Source organism: Nicotiana tabacum, chromosome 3, assembly GCF_000715075.1.
Source record: "Nicotiana tabacum cultivar K326 chromosome 3, ASM71507v2, whole genome shotgun sequence".
NCBI lineage: Eukaryota > Viridiplantae > Streptophyta > Magnoliopsida > Solanales > Solanaceae > Nicotiana > Nicotiana tabacum.
The window spans coordinates 76,047,083-76,067,452 of NC_134082.1; positions in this window are offsets into that span (position 1 = coordinate 76,047,083).

The window sequence follows — 20,370 nt, forward strand, 5'->3', positions numbered from 1 at the left end:
TTGAAATCATGTAAAAATCGTCTTCAATCTTCAAGATCTAGACGATATTCTGTCTATATTCGAGATATGAAGCCGATTCACCAAATCTTTGGTCGAATCTTTGATTTCTGTCAACTAGGGATTACCTAATTTTTTCCCTAATTCGATTTTAATTGATTCCTCATGTTATTATTTCCTTATTTATATTTGATTTTACAGTGCTTCCTTGTTCGTTTGCTTGATTTTTACTACTATATAATTCCCTCCCCTATTTCCCTTTGGGACGGACTTTAATCGTCAGATTCACTAAAAACTTAAAATTATCACTCTATTATTCTCTCATTATCTTGTTCTATACTTTAGCTCTTGGCCGACTGAAAGCCAAGGCCACTGGAATTCGATTATCCAACCTTTCTTAGTACAAGCACTGCTCGGGGTTCATTTGAGACCCTTGGGAACTCTGACGCATTAAGATTTTGGGTTCTACTGCTCTTTGTTGACGTTTAGAGTACTATAGAGTTTGTTATTTCATGTTTGTCTGTTTATCAATTAATAACTGGTAAGTTCCTTAGCTTTTACAATTTCATTCTTTTGTGTTCATGTCTTGCACATTCATACCTCTGAAATTTTGTGACTTAATGTGCTTCTAGACCATCTGTGTGTGTAACCTTGTTGGCCCTGAATTTATTTTATGATCTGAACTTCTTTAGCATTTGATTTTACCTAAAATTTCTAGTTCTGAGACATGTTTATTGTACATGCTTAACTTGAATAATTTGGACTCTCTTAAGCTCGTTTAGCCAAGTATGTTGGTACCTGAATGTTTACATTTGCTGCTTGGCATGAGTTTGCTTCTCTACTTTGTTCTAAATTATTGTAATGACTAGCTCATACTTAGAATGTAATCTAATCTCTATTAAGGCATTCATATTAGCTATAATCTGCTCCCATTCTAGTCTTGTCACTTAATTATGTTTGCTTAATCATGTACCACTCAGTGATTATTTGAGACATTTAGAGTAGCTATACTAACTTGTATTTTTCCCCTATAAAGTTTGATACTGGTTTGCTTTATTGACGTAAGTTGGCATGACATAAGTTACTCTATTTTAAACTTATCTGACATTATGCACTCTGATGTTTATCTTATAACCTTAGGAAACCTGATTCCTTTAACTCTCTCAATATGTTTTCTGCCAATATGCTATCTCTTGCTAAGTGTTTGAACCTGTAATACCAACTTGTCCTCTAAGTCTTGTTGATTCTCTTAACTAGCTTTTTTTGTTTTTAAGCAACTCTGCAATGTATGCTTCTAAAATACAAGTGCACCACTATCACTTAATCATTGTTTTCTCACCATCATCTGTTATCTATATTATTTTGAATCTATCACTCTTGGCCGGCTGAAAGTCAAGGCCACCAAAACTCTCTCTATCGACCTCCCTAGTGTGAGCACTGCTCGGGGTTCATTTGAGACTCCTGGTGAACTCTGACACACTAGGATCCTTTGGCTACTCTCTCTTTGCTGGTGGGACTTAGGCTGTCTCAGACACTTAGCAAGCCTCTTTTATTTTATGTGTTTAATCTGCAAACTGGGTTGCTTAAGTGATTTCTGTGTGATTCTATATTTGGGTCATGTGGTCAATTTGTGACTATTTGGCCTAGCTTGAGTTCCTTTGTGACTTTAGGTTGTGCTGATGGGCATAGTCTCCTGTTTGAGAGAGATGCTTGGATCTGGGCGTGCTATTTGTGAAGAATGAACTTGTGAAGACACAAACAATGCTGGGTATCTTCTTTTGGCTTGTTTTTAGGCCTATTAATGTTCCTTGTGTGATATTTTTACTTCTATTCATTATCTGGACCTGCAATAATCTGTAATAACAAACAATGGGAGTGTTAGTGAAATTGGGAAAACAAGTATATTCTAATGTTTGCATAAAAGAGTAGAAGACATGCCTATATGATTTATATGACTTACTTGTTATTTTATACAACCTGCCATATATGCTATTAGTTTTCATGTGCACTAGTAGAAACCATACCTATAGGAATCACACACACACTCAACATGTTTTACTATGCCTACCACTTTTGCATTATTAGAGAATATGCCTATAGGAAAGCAGTTTCAATAACTATTCGTTAAATTTGTGCAATTGCAACATTGTCGCTAGATACCATACCTATAGGATCATATTAATATTTAGATATGTCCGTAGAGCTTTAATTGACTATTTAGCCACTATCATTGTTGTTTTCATCACATCGCTCACTTAGATAGCATGCCTATAGGAATAAGCGATAAATCTGCCAACTATTGGAACCTAGATATAAAATACTGCTACTCTCTTAGAAAGCATGCCAATAGGATCGAACACGAATAATTCTGAGTCTTTCCAATGGTTTTCACTACCCTATTGGGTAATCACTTAGAAATTATGTCTATAGGTCTTAATAACTCATAATCTGTAATTCTCGATGATAAGAATAGCAGTCCTAGATGCTCTTAAACTATGTAGTCATTTGGAAACCATGTCTATAGGCTTAAAGTGACACTTACAATCTGAAACTGTCTGTACGTTTGAAATCAAATCACATAGAAACCATATATATAGGGCTTAATGACTTTAATTTTCCTCAATTCTGAAACTGTCTAATGCCTAATGTGAAAATCTGCCCGCGTGCATTTGTTGCTTATATGTGGAGGCTAATCTGGGCCTATAACTGCCTTTATATGAAGTCTTATTTGTTTTGAATGTCACCTAGCTTTATCATTTTGAGCAACCTAAGTAAAGTCTAGAACCACCCAAATAGAGGTCCAAAGCCTCATGGACCATAGGTATGAGACGGGTGGTGCACGCATAGGGTACAACTTAGAATTGAATTAGAGCGCCTTTAAGTAAATAACTTTAACATAGTAATTGGGTAGCAGGAGATGATATTTTGTGCCCGCTGAATAGTATGAGTAACTCCCTATCTTAAGGGAGTTGAAAAGTATTATTTATGTTGCACTAGGTGATCTTTTAAGCTCAAAAACTCAGGATCCCCCTTTCTTTACACACTTAGTCACTTTATATAGACCGTTATAGTTATATCCTTGTAGATTTGTATCAATTCTCATTGTTTCATAATAAAACTCTTTGACCTTTTATTCTCTTCGTTTAAGTGATCATCTCGCCTAATTATAATCCACATAATCTTAAGTTCGGCCAGGACCCATAGTTGTGGCCCTCAAGGGGTGCCTAACACATTCTCTTTGAGGTAATTTGAGCCCTTACCCGATCTTTGGTGGTGTTGCCTAGTCAAACAGAGTTATCTGCATAATAGGTGCCCTAACGCACCTTAAAAACAGTTAGGTGGAGATTGTTCTTCTTTTAACACTCTAACTTCCACTCAAAAGAGTTGTCACAATCTCGAAACCCGCTTTCGTGAGAAAACGGGGCGTTATATCAGATTTAGCTCCGGGTAGTTCGAAATACACCCGAACCCCTTGGGACCCCGTCCAACTATACCATCAAGTCTGTAATCATAATACGGACCATCTAGAACTCTCGAAACGCGTAAAACAACAAACAACAACAAAACCAAGTTTCTTAATCGCTCTGAATGCGTCGAATCATACTTAGACTACTCGGAATGACACCAAATTTTACGTGCAAGTCTTAAATAACATTACTGAACTATTCCCGGTCTCGGAATTCCACTTGGAACTCGATATCACCCAAACCTACTCCAAACCAAATTTCAAGAACTTCAAAAACCTTCAAAGAACCAATTTTCACTATTAGGCGTCAAAACGCTTCCGGATTATCCAATACCCGATCCGAACATGCGCCCAAGTCCAATCATCATACGAACCTATTGGAACCGTCAAATCCTGATTCTGAGGTCGTTTGCTCAAAATATTGACCGAAGTCAAACTTAGCCTTTTTAGCCAACGTTAAGGAACCAAGTGTTCCGATTTCAACCCGAACCTTTCCAAATTCCGAACTAACCATCCCGCAAGTCATAAAACAGTAAAAGCATGTATGTGAAGTCTTATTTAGGGGAATGGGGTTCTAGAAAGCAGAACAACCGATCAGGTGGTTACATGATTTGGGTTGTTGCTTTTGGAGTCTTCAAGGTATACCTATTCCACGTCCGCAGACCTTGGAGTCCCCTTCTATTTTAGACATTCCACTGTTTCTTTCTTGTGTGAAACAATATTGTAGTTCGAGACTTGTAGTATCATCTTGTAGAGATAGAATATAACCGATACGCCATTCACCGAGCAACACCCAATTACTCTTCTCGCTCGACTTCGACTATGAACTCCAATAGAACCGCACTATATCTGTTATTAACTCCCATGTTAAAGGTATGTTAGGCTTACCTAGTCGTCGAGATTAGGTGCATCACGACATCCTACGGAGGAAAATTGGGGTCGTGACAGGTGATCCCTCCCCCCTCACATCCAACCGGGAATAAAGGAAGAAAGATAAACAATGACGTGCAATTCGTATACATTCTACTGCTCTATGAACATAATTCCAACAGTATGCATGCTTAGCATGGCGACATGGCATATTGGAGGTAAGAAAAGACAAAATTTAAGGCAAGTGAACTATTCTAGACTACAGTTGTTGGATGCATAGTGCAAACTTGTCATGACACTAGGTGTAATAACATTTCTAACTGCAAAAGCTTTTAACTAGTTAATGGCCAATGCCCTTTCCATTGGGTCCAGAAGCCAATGTATCCATTCTTTGGTTCTCCAGATTACTATGGCTTCTCTTTCTCGTTCTTGCACTGTTTGATGATTTTGACGAGCCACTCCAATAATTTGCAGCTTTGGAATTTTGATAGTCTTTTTGGTTGTCGATTTCCTTCTTATAAGAAGCAGAAGGAAGAACTCTACAATCAACCAGACTACGATGGCTGCAAAACAGCATCATCAGAAAAATCACCAAAAATATGAGAGACTTCATGATTTGAGCTAACTTTAGTTAGAAGAATACTACAGGAGATGAATAGAAAAATTGGGAGTTGGATTATGGTATATAGCAAAGGCAAGCTAAATAGAAGCTTATATAAGGCCGAATGTTAAATTCTTATAGTTAGATAAGGACGGTAAATGGTTTTTTAAAAAAGGACAAGAACTTGGTTCCATTTGACTCGGAATTTTTTTGGTTGGTGATGAGACGGTTTGATTGAAAAAGATTTTTAGGATATGGCTGGACGTCTTTATATCAATTCGCATGACTCTACTAGATATACTTATGATCCATGAACTTGATTCCATTTGACTCCGAATATTTGGACGGCGGTAGGAGCTAAATCATCTTTGAGTTCAAATTCAATATAGTGATTGTATGAAAGAATTTTTAAGATTATTATATCTAATTACTTATAAAAAGTGAAACTAGTCACTTTAAAAAGTTTGTGATGTTAATTTTTATTTTATTTTTTCTTTTTACAGTATCCCGTGTATATATATAAAATCCATCTTCTTTAGTATGTTCTCTTACTTCGGCTTACAATTCTCACTCACTCTTTGATTTATCTTTTTATTTTTTTATTTGTTTACACTAAAATTCGAGTAAAAATTAAACTTATATTGTGATTTTAAGGATATATGATTCAATCCAATGCCAATTGATAAACAAGGAATTAAATAAATAAATTAGGAGATTAGATAAATCAAACCAGTATGCGAGTGAAGTCTCGACCTCGATCCAAGACGGTCTCGAGATAAAGCAATAATAACAACAGTAAAGAAATGAAATAATAATGATGAACAGTAATGAACGGTAAGCAAGAATAAAGAGCAGTGGATGTGTGCATTTTTATTAGTGAACAATTATATCCCTTACAAATGAATGAGATCCTAAATAAGGTACACTTTTAATTATAGTAGGAAATCATATTAACATCTAATTAACCGTTGCAGATCGATCTGTTACAAGATTCACGCCATGATTCTCGATCAATCGCGGATAATTCGCCTTTTCCGTTATCAAGTCATGCCGGTATCACTCGAAGTCTGCCTCCATCTTTCTGCCATCGAGGTCAACCTCGGGATGATTCGATGTCCTAGCTCTTTGACGTGACATTCCTATCTCGACCAAAGAAAAAAATCAGGTAGCCCCGATTTTTACCGTATACATTGTTCATTTCCTTGTTTTGTTTTTTAAATTCTGATATTGAAGTGATCCCCATAATAATAGGAGAAGGCTGCATTCACGGATGAAGACATAACACAAAATAATTAGAAGTCAATGCAGAGATACCCATATGGGGTTGGTCAAGGCATGCATAACTTGAAAGGTAGCCAACTAAATGCTGTTGTTACCATGGTCTTTGATTTTTCTGTCTCCCGTTACAGGTTACAAGTAAGTCACGTGAACTCTAAACCAGTCTAATCCACAAACAGTTCTGATTTTCCATGACTCGTGAGCCGTATCCTACTTCTATTTCTAATAAATTCAAAATACTTGCATGAGAATGATTTCAGTCAATGGTCAATAATCGTTTCTGGATTATTTGGTGTCTTTATAAGTGGGATTTTAACTTATATAAAGAATTTTTACATTATCCATGTAATTTTACTTGGTAGCAAATTGACTACCTTTGTCTTCAAATTATAAGGAGTACTAATTTCACCTATTCCTTGTAATTATATTTTATGTGACTTAATAATTCAAAATTAACTTGTTTTATTAATATATAGAAGTTAACCTTTCATGCAGTATATATTTATTCCCTCCGTTCCAATTTATATGAATCTATTTGACTGGGCACGGAATTTAAGAAACAATAAAGATTTTTGGAATTTGTGGTCCTAAATAAGTTAAAAAGGGGCCCAGAGTATTTGTGTGGTTATAAAAGCTTCTCATTAAAGGTAGAGTTGTAAGTTTATACTAAATTGTTTCCAAATTTAAAAAAGGTTCATTCTTTTTAGAATAGACCAAAAAGGAAATAGGTTCACATAAACTGAAACGGACGGAGTACCATTTTTAGACCATTTTCTATGTGGAAGGTACGTGAGGCAATTTGAAAAGAGGGTTAATTTCATAATCGTGTCTCTTTGTGCGTAAAAGAAAAAATTATTTACACTATCAACTTATTTGAGAAACTACTATAAGCAACCATTTAAAGTCATGGACGGCCCTTCCATAAAGCAAGTAAAACAATCGCTTTAGGCCTCACATTTGTGGGAGATCTCATTTTTTGTTATACCTAATAGACTATGTATAAGTTTAAAAAAGAGTTTTGTAAAGTGAAAAAGTTTGATTTCTTTATTTAACAAATATAGAGAAGAAAGATTTGCAACTGCTATGATTCAACCAAGGAAATTGCACTTGCAATGAATATCGAACCTGAATTACATAAGAAACGTGTTATATATAAGAAGTAACAATTTGATGCGATTGTTAATAATAAAATCTCAAAATCTTTCGAAGAGTCCTTTAGAGTTGATTACTTTTATACATAATAGACAAGACTATTTTTTCACTTCAAAATAGATTTTGAACAATTCGAAGTATATAAAAATATTTTTGGTTTTCTATTTGGCAATAAAAGCTAAGATCACTAGATGTTGGAAATTTGAAAAAATATTGCCTTAATCTTGAATGTTCCTTAAAGCATAGTAATCAATTCGATATTAATGGTTTAAATTTATTTTCTGAATTAAAAGTATTAAGAAATATAGTACAATTAGAAGATAACAGTTTAATTGATACACTTAATCAAATAAAAAGATTTAATTTCTATCCAAATGCCTAAATTGCTTATGGAATAATGTTCATAACTCATGTTACCGTTGGTTTAGCAGAAAGAAGTTTTCAAAATTAAAATTGATAAAATCTTACCTAAGAATAACAATTTCACAAGAAATGTTAAATTGATTAGCTATATTGTCAATTGAGAAATACTTATTAGGAGTTATTGATTATAAGAAAACTATTAATAACTTTGTATCTAAGAAAAGCTAAAAAAAAATAGACTTTAAATAAATAATTAAAAAAAATGAAATAGTTAAGGCTCCTAATAAAGTTTGGCTTTAGGCCACAAAATTTGTCGGGCCGCCCCTGTTTAAAGCAACCCCAAAAATATAATAATATGTTATTTGTAATATTTGATAAATTTATACCGATTGTGTGAAATTCTTTTACACGGTTTATATAATTAAAATCAAAAGTAAATAATTGGAAATTAAAGATACTTGTGCTGGCTTATTTAGTCAATGCAGTTATATTGAACACGCAAGCGTAAGTCACCACTCCTTAAAAGAGGCAAATGCAAATGTTGGATGAGCTAGTGATAAGACACACATTAAGTCATTAATAACAACAATCAACAAGATTCGGAGATGCATTGTTATGTGGCAATTGTCCTTTATTAATTAAAAAATATTAAAGATTTACAATTAAATAAGCTTTCGCACTTAATCGATTAGTCTATTGAATTGGACGCTAAATATACATCTAAAACGCAATTCAACGCGAACGACAAGAATTCCGTAAAATCGGTTGAGATTGTGCCCCCAAATACCGATCCTTAGTCTTAGCGGAAGGAAGAAGTTTCCGCTTTTCTAACTCCCTATTGCCGCTTTTACGCTACATTTTTCAAAGTTCCACATGAATTTTCTGGACCCCCTAAACTAAAAACAACAACTTAGATTCAGTTGAGTTATTTTTTCAAATGTTGGAAGCATCAGTAAAATTACTTACAAAGAGCCAGAGAGTTGCTGCAAGGGGATTCACTAGTATCTCCTTTTTTATCTTCATCGCAATTCTCCTCATTTTTTCCAGCATAACAGCGGAGGCTACAAGACCACTTTCGCCACAGTACGTCAAATCCGATGTTCCAATTTTTAGATATAAACCATATTCTGGTCCTAACCGTCATGGTCGAGGTCATTAGTGATTAGAACACGAAGCTAAGTTAAAATCTCAACTTTCACTTCTTTATGTCTACTTTTGTCCCGAGTGTTGTTTGAGCAATTTTTGTACTCACGGCCGGCATTATTCTAAGAAACAAGAGTTTTTTATGAGCATTGGGTCAATGCTCTTTTAAGCAATGAGGTTCTTTTTTTTGTCCCTCTAGTGGAGGTTTTCTTTCTTTGGTTTTTAAGCAGTATACTGAAAACACATTGTAGATTTGATCAATGGCAAGAAGAAAAGAACCCCTTTAGGCTTTATGCACATAAGTAATGACATATTACTGTATTCATCTTTACATGGTGCCATCAATATGCATGTACCACTACTCGCAACTTCCAATTTCTTCGTCTCACCTCTGGTTTGAAGCCTTCAAAGCTCTCAATTTTGAGCTTTATTAATTAGAGTGTTTCAATCTTATATATGGATAGTGTCATTTTTTCAGAAGTACATATAGCGTACAAATTTTTTCATACTCAGATTAGTCTTATGACTACCGGCTGCCGTGGTCATCCGTCAACCTGTGATGAATCTGTGGGCCTGCTACATATTTTTGGGCAAAAAACATAAATAGACAAAATTTAAGAAAAATAATTCCACAAACATAGCAGCAATATGTATTTTATACGCAAAGCAACTAAATAATTATATTCCTAGAAGACAACTTTAAACCCGTGCCTAGAATCACGCATCCAAAGTGTTCATTAATCATTTCCTTAAAAATAGAACCAAAGGTTTCAGCTTTCCATCTAAAAATGGTATTATCATTCATTATGATTTTATTGGTACTTTCTTTCAATTATTTTATTTGGTGATATAACTATATTTTATTGGTAAAATGTGAATGCTTGTATAATAGTGCATACTTGGATGAATAAGTAATATTTATAATATTTACCTATTATACATATTACATATAATTCGTATAATACATTAAACAATTACTTAATAAGTATATAAACAATTCGATTTGCTTATAGCAGTATAAAATATAATTTTATTTGGATATATATATATATATATATATATATATATATATATATATATATATATATATATATATATATATATATATATTTCAATACATATGATAATTATATACGACATATATTTAGAATATTAAATTTTATAATATAAAATATATCACATATTTATTGTGTAAATATTATATATTTAGAGCACATTGTAATTATTTATATATTATATAATAATATTTATACAACTGTGGGCCTGCTAGATATTTTTCATCATATAGAATGAAAAGAATTGTAACTTCTCCTATAATTTTAAATTTAAATTTTAACTTTAAAATATTAAATTAGTCTAGTTAATTGACTCTCGAAAAGAGAAAATATTCATATAAATTGAAACAACTAGATGGAGTAACTAAACCATGAAAAATTTAATCATTAATCTGCCCGGAGGATGGCCTGGTCCAGCCCTCTAAAATAAGGTACCTTCGTTAGTTCCACAGTCCTAATTATAGTAATTAATTATATTTTTACATTCCTATACATTATTTAAAATTTTATTATTCTCCCTACTCAAGTTTTAATTTAATTATATAGGCATATACAGTTTATCAATTACGTACATTTTAGGAATTTAATGAGTTTCAATTAATTATTATAATCTCTCTAACGTACATATCCCACCCCCTCCCACGTTTCTCTCACCGTACCCCCCACGTTTTTGCACTGTCTCCCTCCATTAACGCCCGTCTTTCACTTTTCTTCAAAAATCTCTCTCAATTTTTCTGAATTCTAGTTCTAAATCCTACCAAAATAGTAGTTGCTTATATTTTCCTTCACTTTCAATGAAGAAGAAAGCAGTTCCAAAGGTTAGCCCTAAAAAAGCTAATGTTGGTGATATTCCTACTTTTGATTTGGCTGTTTTCTCACAGGATTCACCCAAAAAGCAGTGAAATCGGCACATGCAAAACTAGAGACAAAGTCCAAGCTTTCCTCTAGTGAAGCTTAGGCAGAAGCTCGAACATAACTTAAGCATGATAGGGATGCTGGTGAAGCTTGGACATCTGCTCAATCAGTAAAGCGGAAGGGCAAAGAAATTGCTCGCGATGATGATTTTAGCGACGAAGAAGTTATCCTGAAAGCTACAAAAAAAATAAGAAGAGAGTTTCTCCTACTGTCAAACCTTCAAAAAGAAGACGGTTAAAAAATTACCTAAAATTATACCCCAACAGTCATTGGAGAAGGTAAAATTTTAGTAGTTACAATTTTATTAAGGTAATATTTTAGTAGTTACAATTTTATTTTATTTTTAAGTTAAAAAACTTGTTCTCATTCTTATGACTATATATATTTTTTTGTTTTTTGTATTTGTAGAAATTTTGTCTACCTTGTGTATATTTGTTGTAGGTTATCAACTTTTCTACATTTCCCTCTAAATTATAGATTTCTTGTATATTTGTATTGATCCGGTCGGTCATTTTGAGAGTTATAGCCTCAATCCTCTATTAATTGTTTTTCCCGAATCTTTTTCTGCTTATGTGACTGATCAGAAGGTTTTGTTTTTGTTTTCGGAGTGTTCCGGAACACTTAGTCCCTAAGCAAAAGTTTAAGTCTTAGGATTTCTATCGTAGTCAGAACTATGTGAAGACGACTCCAAAATGGAGTTCCGTCGATTATGTTAGCTCCGTTGGGTGGTTTTAGACTTAGGAACATGTCCGGATTGTATTTTGGAGATCTGTAGCTAATTTAGGATTGAAATGGCGAAAGTCAATTTTTTTGGAGATTTTGACCGGTAGTGGACTTTTTGATATCGCGGTTGGATTCTGAGTCCAGAAGTTGAAGTAGGTCCGTAATATTGAATATGACTTGTGTGCAAAATTTGAGGTCAATCGGACGTGATTTGATAGGTTTCGACAACGGTTATGAAAATTTGAAGTTTCAAGTTCTTTAAGTTTAAATTGAAGGGTGATTCATGATTTTAGAGTTGTTTGATGTGATTTAAGGGCTCAACTATGTTTGTATGGTATTTTAGGACTTCTTGGTATGTTTGATTGAGGTCCCGGGGGCCTTGGGTGTGTTTCGGATGCTCAACGGACCATTTTTGGAGTTGGGAAACTTGTAGAAAATCTTGTATTTTTGTTGCAGGGTTTTCTTCATCGTGTTCGCGCGAGAGGTCTCGCGTTCGCGTAAGGCATCTGGGAGGCCAACTGAGTTTGTTCTTCGCATTTGTGATGTATTCCCAGCGTTCACGAAGATGTGGAACCTTAAGACTACGCGTTCGTGATATGGGCCTCGCATTCGCGTAGAGGAACAGACAGACGGAGCTCCAGACACTTACCCTACGCGTTCGCGAGGAGGTTCCCGCGTTCGTATAGGGTCAGGCAGTGTATGTTTCCGCGTTCGCGAGTGGACTCACTGCGTTCGCGAAGAAGGATTCACCATGGCAGAATATAACATTTCAAAAACGAGGGTTTGGCAATTTTTAGCAAAACTTGAGTTTGGGAGCTCGGATTTGGACGAGATTTTGAGAGATTTTGAGAGACATCGATTAGGTAATGATTCTATACTTGATTTTGGTTATATTCCACTAATCTATCATTAATTTCATCATTTAATTTCGGATTTGGGTTGAAAATTTGGAAAAAATGGGAAGAAATTCTTCAACTAAGATTTTGAGTTTTGATTGGGAATTTGACATCGGATTTGGATAATTTTAGTACGAGTGAACTCGTAAGTGAATGAGTGTTCATATTTTGTAACTTTTACCCGATTCCGAGGCATAGGCCCAGGTCACCTTTTTGGGGCAAATTTCTAATTTCTTGCCTAAGCCTTGACTTTCTTAATTGGATTAGTTTCTTATAGTTATATTTACGGTATGTAATTGCTTTTGGCTAGATTTGGGTCGTTCGGAGTCGGATATTCGTGGAAAAGACACTGTTACTGATTGATTGAGCTTGGTTAGAGGTAAGTGACTTGCCTAACCTTGTATGAGGGAACTCCCCTTAGGATTTGGTGCTATTTTTCTATGTGAGTGCCATGTACATAAGGTGACAAGTGTGTACACCGGCTAGTTATTGTAAAATCTAATTTTTACTGAGTAATAAGCTATTTTTTTATTTGAGTTATATCAGCATATGTAATTATCCTGTTTAGCCTAGAATAACATATCTACGTGTCTTAAATGCTTATCTAAACTCTGTGCAGAATGCTTAGTGGATTTTCCTGCTTTTTTCTTGACTTGTATGTTACACCCAATATTTTCGTACATAAGAGTATGTCTTAAATCAGTTGATGTAAGACAAAAAGTTAGATCATCTTTGGAAGTATATAAAGTAAGTTATCATGTTACCTCAGATGTTACATATATTGAAGATCATGAACAACAAGTACAAGGAGGGTTGGATGGTTTTGAAGCTAAGGAATTAAAAAAAATAATGTTTCGGCGAAAGTCGACAAGTTGGGAATGTGATAACATGTACTTTTGGGGTGAGACTAGGGTGCTTAACTTTATAAGAATGTTACGTTATGAGTTATGTTAGTTGTATGATAATCGTGTGTTATGTTTGAAGTCAAGTGAGTTGTGGAACAAAAGTCGATGAAAGTCATCGCAAGTTACGTTCATAAGTTTATTGAAAATTTTGGTCGAACGTAACTGCGATTTTCTCCAATTATACTTAGTGTTGTGGGATGTTCCACCCATCATATTGAATCTCTATAAGTCTATTTTCTAACTCATTAAACCGTCTGTCAATATAATATCGGAGTAGAGAGATCTTTGCATTTTTGCGAGGCTGCGCAGGCTGGTAGGTGACAAGTAGGTGCATCACCTACTTGCCAAAAGGGGAGGCCTCAATTAAGTCGGCCAAGAGGGGATTTTTAAGGGATAAGTAACTCATTTATTTCACTCATATTTTGGACCATGAAAACCAGAGTGAACCCTTGCAACTCCTCCCCAAAAATTTCACACAAACCCTAAGTTATTTCGGGTGTTGCGATGTGATTCTAGTGCCGAAAACCTTGGATAACTTCCTAGTTTCTCTTTCTCCTTCTTGTAGTTGCGTTGGGGGATGATTTTTTATGAAGAAGGAATAGGTTTTGTGGGTTCTATTCAGTCCAAGGTAAATTTATGTCTCTTCTTCCATTATTTACGATTGTACGAGTTGTAACTCGACCGTAAAGACTAGACCTAACGAGTTTCGAAAAAGTGGTATGTTGTTTGTTGTTGCATCACTGTTGGCTGGTTGTAAACTTATTTTTAAGTTTAATTTGTCGCTGGTTTATTGGATAAGAGGCTTAATTATGTATTGTTGGTTGTGTTACTCAATTTGAAAGAAAAGACAAGTGAAACGTGTTTTAGTAAATTGAAAAATCAATTTTGAGTTGCTGAACTTGTAGGACTGTTTTGTGGGCTATTTCATGTTGCTTTTGGGTTGCCTCTTTTGCTACTATTTTTATGGAGTTTGGGAGGAGGAAGGGTGTGGATAAACTCCACATAATGTTAGGGTGGTTAGCTGGTTGTTCGTCGGTATATTGTTTAGGTTGTTTGATACTACTTTAGTTGTCGTTTTATGTATGAATTTTGGGTGTGTGGGCTGTTTTGTGGTATATTTGATGGAGATAAGGTTGGAACATAATGCATGCATGTTGTTATTGTTGTGTTCTTGTTGTTGTTGGTATATAGTATTGGAGGAGCGCCTTGTTACAGGGGAGATTCTACCTAAATTTACGTAAACGAGCTACTAGTTTAAGTTGCGGGCTTAGCCTTTACTCAACACTGATTCTGAATCTCATTATGCTGTGGTAGATTGAGTTGAGTTGTTTGAAGAATTACTTGGAAGGTATTAAGGACTCAACGGAGTTAAAGTATATTAAGGTTAAACCTTTCCTTTATTTTGGCATGATCCAGTAACTACATGTGTTTGATAACGAGACATAACGAAAGTTCACATTCCTGAATTTATGTACATTTTCCTAGTCTCATAAGTTGCAGTATCCTCCCTTATCGGGACTTCATATTCAGTTTAGTTTTGTCTTCTGTCATCCAAGAGAATAGAGATTCTGTATATATATATACCGTATTACAGTATTTTCACTACCATCGAGCTATAACCGATGGGCAGGCCCCTACTGGGCAACCTCTGATCAGATGGTGAGTTATATATCGAGCCTACTGTGGCCAAGTGCTGATGAGCGAGCACAGAATGGTCGAGATACAGAGCCTAGTATGGCCAAGTGCCTATGAGCGAGCCTACTACGGCATAGAAATTACACATGCCGAGCTTTATAAGGCTGGACAACTATTTTACTTACTATATTGAGAGAGTTGAGTCAGTATTAGCAGATAAGCATATCTTTATATTATCTTTGACTCCTAGTTACTTTTAGTTATTACATTATCAGTTCAGTTTTAGCTTTCAGTTATTCTGTTGCCTTGCATACTCGGTACATTATTTCGTATTAACGCCCCTTTTGTCGGGGACGCTGCATTTCATGCCTGCAGGTCCTCATTGACAGTTGGACAGACCCTCCCAGCAGGCCTTGGAGTCTATTTTATATATACATGTTTTATGGGCTCTAGTAGGTTCTGTCCCGACCATGGTACAGTTCAATTATCTCTAGAGGCTTGTAGACGAGTCCTGCATAGTTTGTATATCAGTAGATGTTCATTGCGGCCTTGTCAGACACACACACACACACACACACACACACACACACACACACACACACACATATATATATATATATATATATATATATATATATATATATATATATATATATATATATATATCAGCTTTTAGGTATGTTTATTGCTGGTTGTAGACATTATTTTTAGATGATTCAGAATAAGGCCTCATCGGCCTAAGTTGAGGGTCACCCCTCCAGAGTTGACAGTTATAGAGTGTTATGCTCGGGCTGAGTATAGCACCGGGTGCCGGACACGCCTCTTCAGTTTAGGGGCGTGACATTATACTAAGTCTAAACTATAGGATCTATGCTGTAACTATTATTTCCATTGGTTGAGTTATGTGGTTTCTTTAGGACTACAGAACGGTATTTCGGGAGATCTCCCTGCATATATATTTCGGGACTATGGAACAGTATTCTGGGAGATCCCCCTACACATTTATTTTGGGTCTACGAGATGGTATCCCAGGAGATACCCCTGCATATTTACTTCGGGATTACGGAATGGTATTTCGGGAGATCCCCTTGCACATTTACGCTTGGGACTATGAGACGGTATCTCGAGAGATCCCCTATTGCTAATTCTGTGTATTGTACTGGTATCCTTTCTATGATTTCCTTCTGGTAAAATTTCAGTCATTATTTTACTATGATATTTTTATTCCGTCTTATTATATATATATATATATATATATATATATATATATATATATACATACACTAGTAGAGCCCTGACCTGACCTCGTCACTACTCGACCGAGGTTAGGCTTGGCACTTACTGGGTACCGTTATGATGTACTCATGCTATTCTTCTGCACATATTTTCGTGTGCAGATCCAGGTACCTCCTACCAGCTTCTCTTTTAGTTGCACAATTGCTGCTGTTCCGGAGACTTCAAAGTACATTTGCTCGCATCCGCAGACCTCGGAGTCCCCTTCTATTCCTTCTTATGGTGTTCATGTTTTACTTCTTCTAGATACTATGTATAGAACAATTAGATAAATCTTAGAAGCGTGTGACTTACGATGTTCTAGGTCTTGGGGATAAATTGTATATATATCTCGAGAGTTAGATATTATATATGTTGAGCGGCATCTTTATCATTTCTTTAAATATTTGTTGCTTTCAATTTTTTGGTTATTTCCACATATGTTTGGCTTACCTAGTCGTAGACACTAGGTGCCGTCACGATATCTCACAGAGGGAGGATTGGGTCGTGACAATATTATTCAAAATTATTTTGTTAGGGAATGTACTGCATGATTTAGTTGGTTTATTGGTTATTATTTGCTCTATTTTGTAGATGTTAGTTTCATTTTTTGTAAAAAAAATTGTATATATTATCTCTAGTTGTTACTTTCTAATTTCTTACTCTAAACATAATTTTATCAGTGCATTTGTAGCTTCAATGTAGTCAGTTGCTATATATGTTTACTAATTTTGTAACTTACTTGTATGCAATGTATTAATGTCTTTCTGCTTGTAGCTAAATTATAGTAGAAATGTATTTATTTTATTTTCTTGTCTTCAAACAAGTTTTATTAACTTACTATTTCTTTTGGTGCAGAATCAAACATTTTTTGCACAACATGATGTTGATTATGGCATCACTAGTTTCCATACATTATCCGACCCTGCTATTCCTGGCTGAATCAAGGTGTTATTATCTGAATATAGGTTTAAAGTTGTTTAAGAAGACATGTTATGGACATTTTCTTTCCCTACCCAAAATATGTATCCAAAATCAGGCAATTCACCTTCTCTTCAAGCATAAATTGAACACATCTAATTCTGACTTTTTTTTACAGCAGAGATAAAGGGAGAGAGAGGCTGAACTTTGGATTGAGGGAGTTTGGCCTTATCACTGGCCTTAGATGTTTTACAGAAGTGACGGACTTTGGTTACACAACTAAATATGACAGTAATATAATGAGGAGCTATTTTCCTAACAAGGAAAAATTTGAGAAGTCATACTTGAAACAAATTGTAACGAGTCGTAGTTGGGTGAATGATGAGGATGCAATCAAGCTGTGTATTATCTATCTAATAGAATTCTTCATTTGTCCTTCAGACAAAGATAATTTAGGTTTGATAGACCATTTTAGGTTCTACTTGGTGAACTATGGGCAGTATGCGAATTACGCATGGGGTATCAAAGCTTATACACAATTGCTTCAGCCCGTTAGGCACAAGCTCAACCCTTATGTGCATTTTTTTCTCATTCAAAGTTTTGCACTAGCTATGCAAATATGGTTGTATGAGTGTTGCTCTACAATCAACACTGATATAGCTACAAGGGTTGGTAATGCGATCCCCTCATACTTAATTGGATAGCTAGAAAGGACAAGATATAGTTATATGCATTGGAAAATAGAATGATAAAACCATCATGGATTAAGGTAAATATTTTTCACTTCTGGACAGACAATTTAATACAAATTATCTACACATTTTATACATATTATGGCTAGGTCCCTCACATTTGTTTTCACTCAGTTCACCAACATACTTGAAGCCCCAGAAGAGCTTTCAATAATGACTTTTCCAAACAAAGTTGAATACATACTTGAAGAAGCTGAAACAAAGGGTGAGCATCCGACATATGCTCCATCTCCATCTGGACATAAGCAGGCAATGAGACAAATGGCGTCCAAGTTCTTGTAGCTTTTGCCTTTTCTTTTTTATTGGATAGTCACTGATCTACTGCAGGAACAACTTACTGTCAAGAAGTTTCCTTGTCTTCTTTTCTGTTTTGTTCTTTCTGTGTTAAAGGAACAATTATATTGATATAAATGGGTGTAAATTCGTATACAAATGATACATGAAACGTAGAGAATCTTAGACAAAAATATGATTCTTGATTGAGTGCACCTGCACGATCATGGGTAAAGATATTCACGGTTAAATCATTTTCCATTGAGCTATTAGTAAGAAAGCAAAGGAAGATCCAAAAAGGCGATTAGGGAATGGAGGCCCTATGTCTAAAAATCTCAACTTAGGGATTGGAACCCTAATATTGGCAAAAGGCGACTAGGGAATGGAGGCCCTATGTCTAAAAATCTCAACTCATGGATTGGAATACTAATGTTGGCAAAAGGCGACTAGGGGATGGAGATCCTATGTCTAAAATCTCAACTAGGGGTTGGAGACCCGATGTTGGCAAAAGGTGACCAGGGGATGGAGTTCTATGTCTATAAATCTAAACTAGGGGTTGGAGACCCTATGTTGGCAAAAGGTGGCTAGGGGATGGAGACCCTATGTCTAAAAGTCTCACCTATGGAGTGGAGACCCTATGTTGGAAAAGCATAAAAGATTGAGATTGGGGATCCTAAACTACCATTTTTTTTTCTTATCTCTTTTTTTCATCTTATTTTCCTTTCTATTTTTTTGTTTCAAGGAATGAGTAAATGCGGGAAAGAAAAATTGGAGGGGACTTCCCTTTTTATGGATTGTTGCTGCAAGGCTGTTTCTAGCGCTTGCACATTTCATTTTCCTTTTTGGTTGCACCTGCTTCTTGCACGGTTGCTTTGGATTACACCTGTTTCATGTTTTCAAACAAAGAACAACTGTTAGTTTGAAACGGTGGTTGGTTTTGTGGCCTTGATTATTTTTGATCACTCAATCTCGGTCTAAATCTTTTAGTGAGAACCTCTGTTGCTTGCTCGCTTTTCTGAAGATTGATCTATCTCCTAAAACTGGGGAACTCAAATTTCCAAACTTTCCAGATGACGGTTCACCCGTGTAGGGCTTTGGTCCTTTCACCTTATTCTGCCCCTAGGGGCTTTTGGCTTTGGATTTCCTTTTATTTTCAGTAACTTTGATTTCAGAGCATCGGCCATTATGGCCAGTCGGAAGGGACTTGATGCACCCGCTGAGGCTGGGTACTTTTCTTTAGACTTGGCTTTTATTAAGCAGAAACTTGTAACACCAATCTTGCCACCTTTTCTTTGTATTAGTTTCGGAACAGAGTTAGACCGAAAGGGATTCAAAGGAAAGTGAATTTAAGGAGAAGTGTCCCTTTCGGGGAGGAAAGAAGGATTTATCTGGAGTGCACGCAAACTTCAATAGACATGACATGCTTCTTGGACTGGATACCTGATCTGCACAACTATTCAACTTCTCGTAAACCCATTACAACCCGTGTTTTAAAATCGAGAAACCTTGCCAGGACTTTTTCAATACCAATGGTGGTGAGGGGTTTCATTATTTCGATCAACGGCGCCCTTTGCGGGTTTTCGCCAATCGACCTCTCTCATGTCTCTTCTCACCATTGCATTATAGTGCTCTTTATGAGTTTTCATTAACAAGACTCTCTCATTTTCAATTTCTCTACTCACCATCGACTTATGGTGCCCGTGGGTTTTCACCAATAAGACTATCTCATTTTATTTCTCTAATCTTGATTGTATCGGATCCAAACAGCTGCATTCTCCGATTTTGAAAACCTTTCGTCGATTGATCGGAAGGACTTGAACAAGGTTTGGGTAAAAAGAGTTGAATCGAATTACAACTTTGGAACTGTTCAGGCGAGATCATTGCCGAACCATTATAACATCTTCCCTAGTTTCACTTTTGGGGAAAATTGGATTTTTGTTTTGGTGTGACTGAACCCCAGGAGAGAGGCTGCCTATGTATCCTTTCGGAATCAAGTCGAACGTAGTTCAAGGAAACATTTTGTTTTGTTGTTTTCTTTTGTTTGTTTTTGTTTTGTTTTCTCTTATTTTTTTTCATTATTTCATTTTTTTGCGTCTTAGTTCCAAAGAGGGTAATGAAAGAAAGGTAACTGGATCAAAGGGTTAGCAAATCGG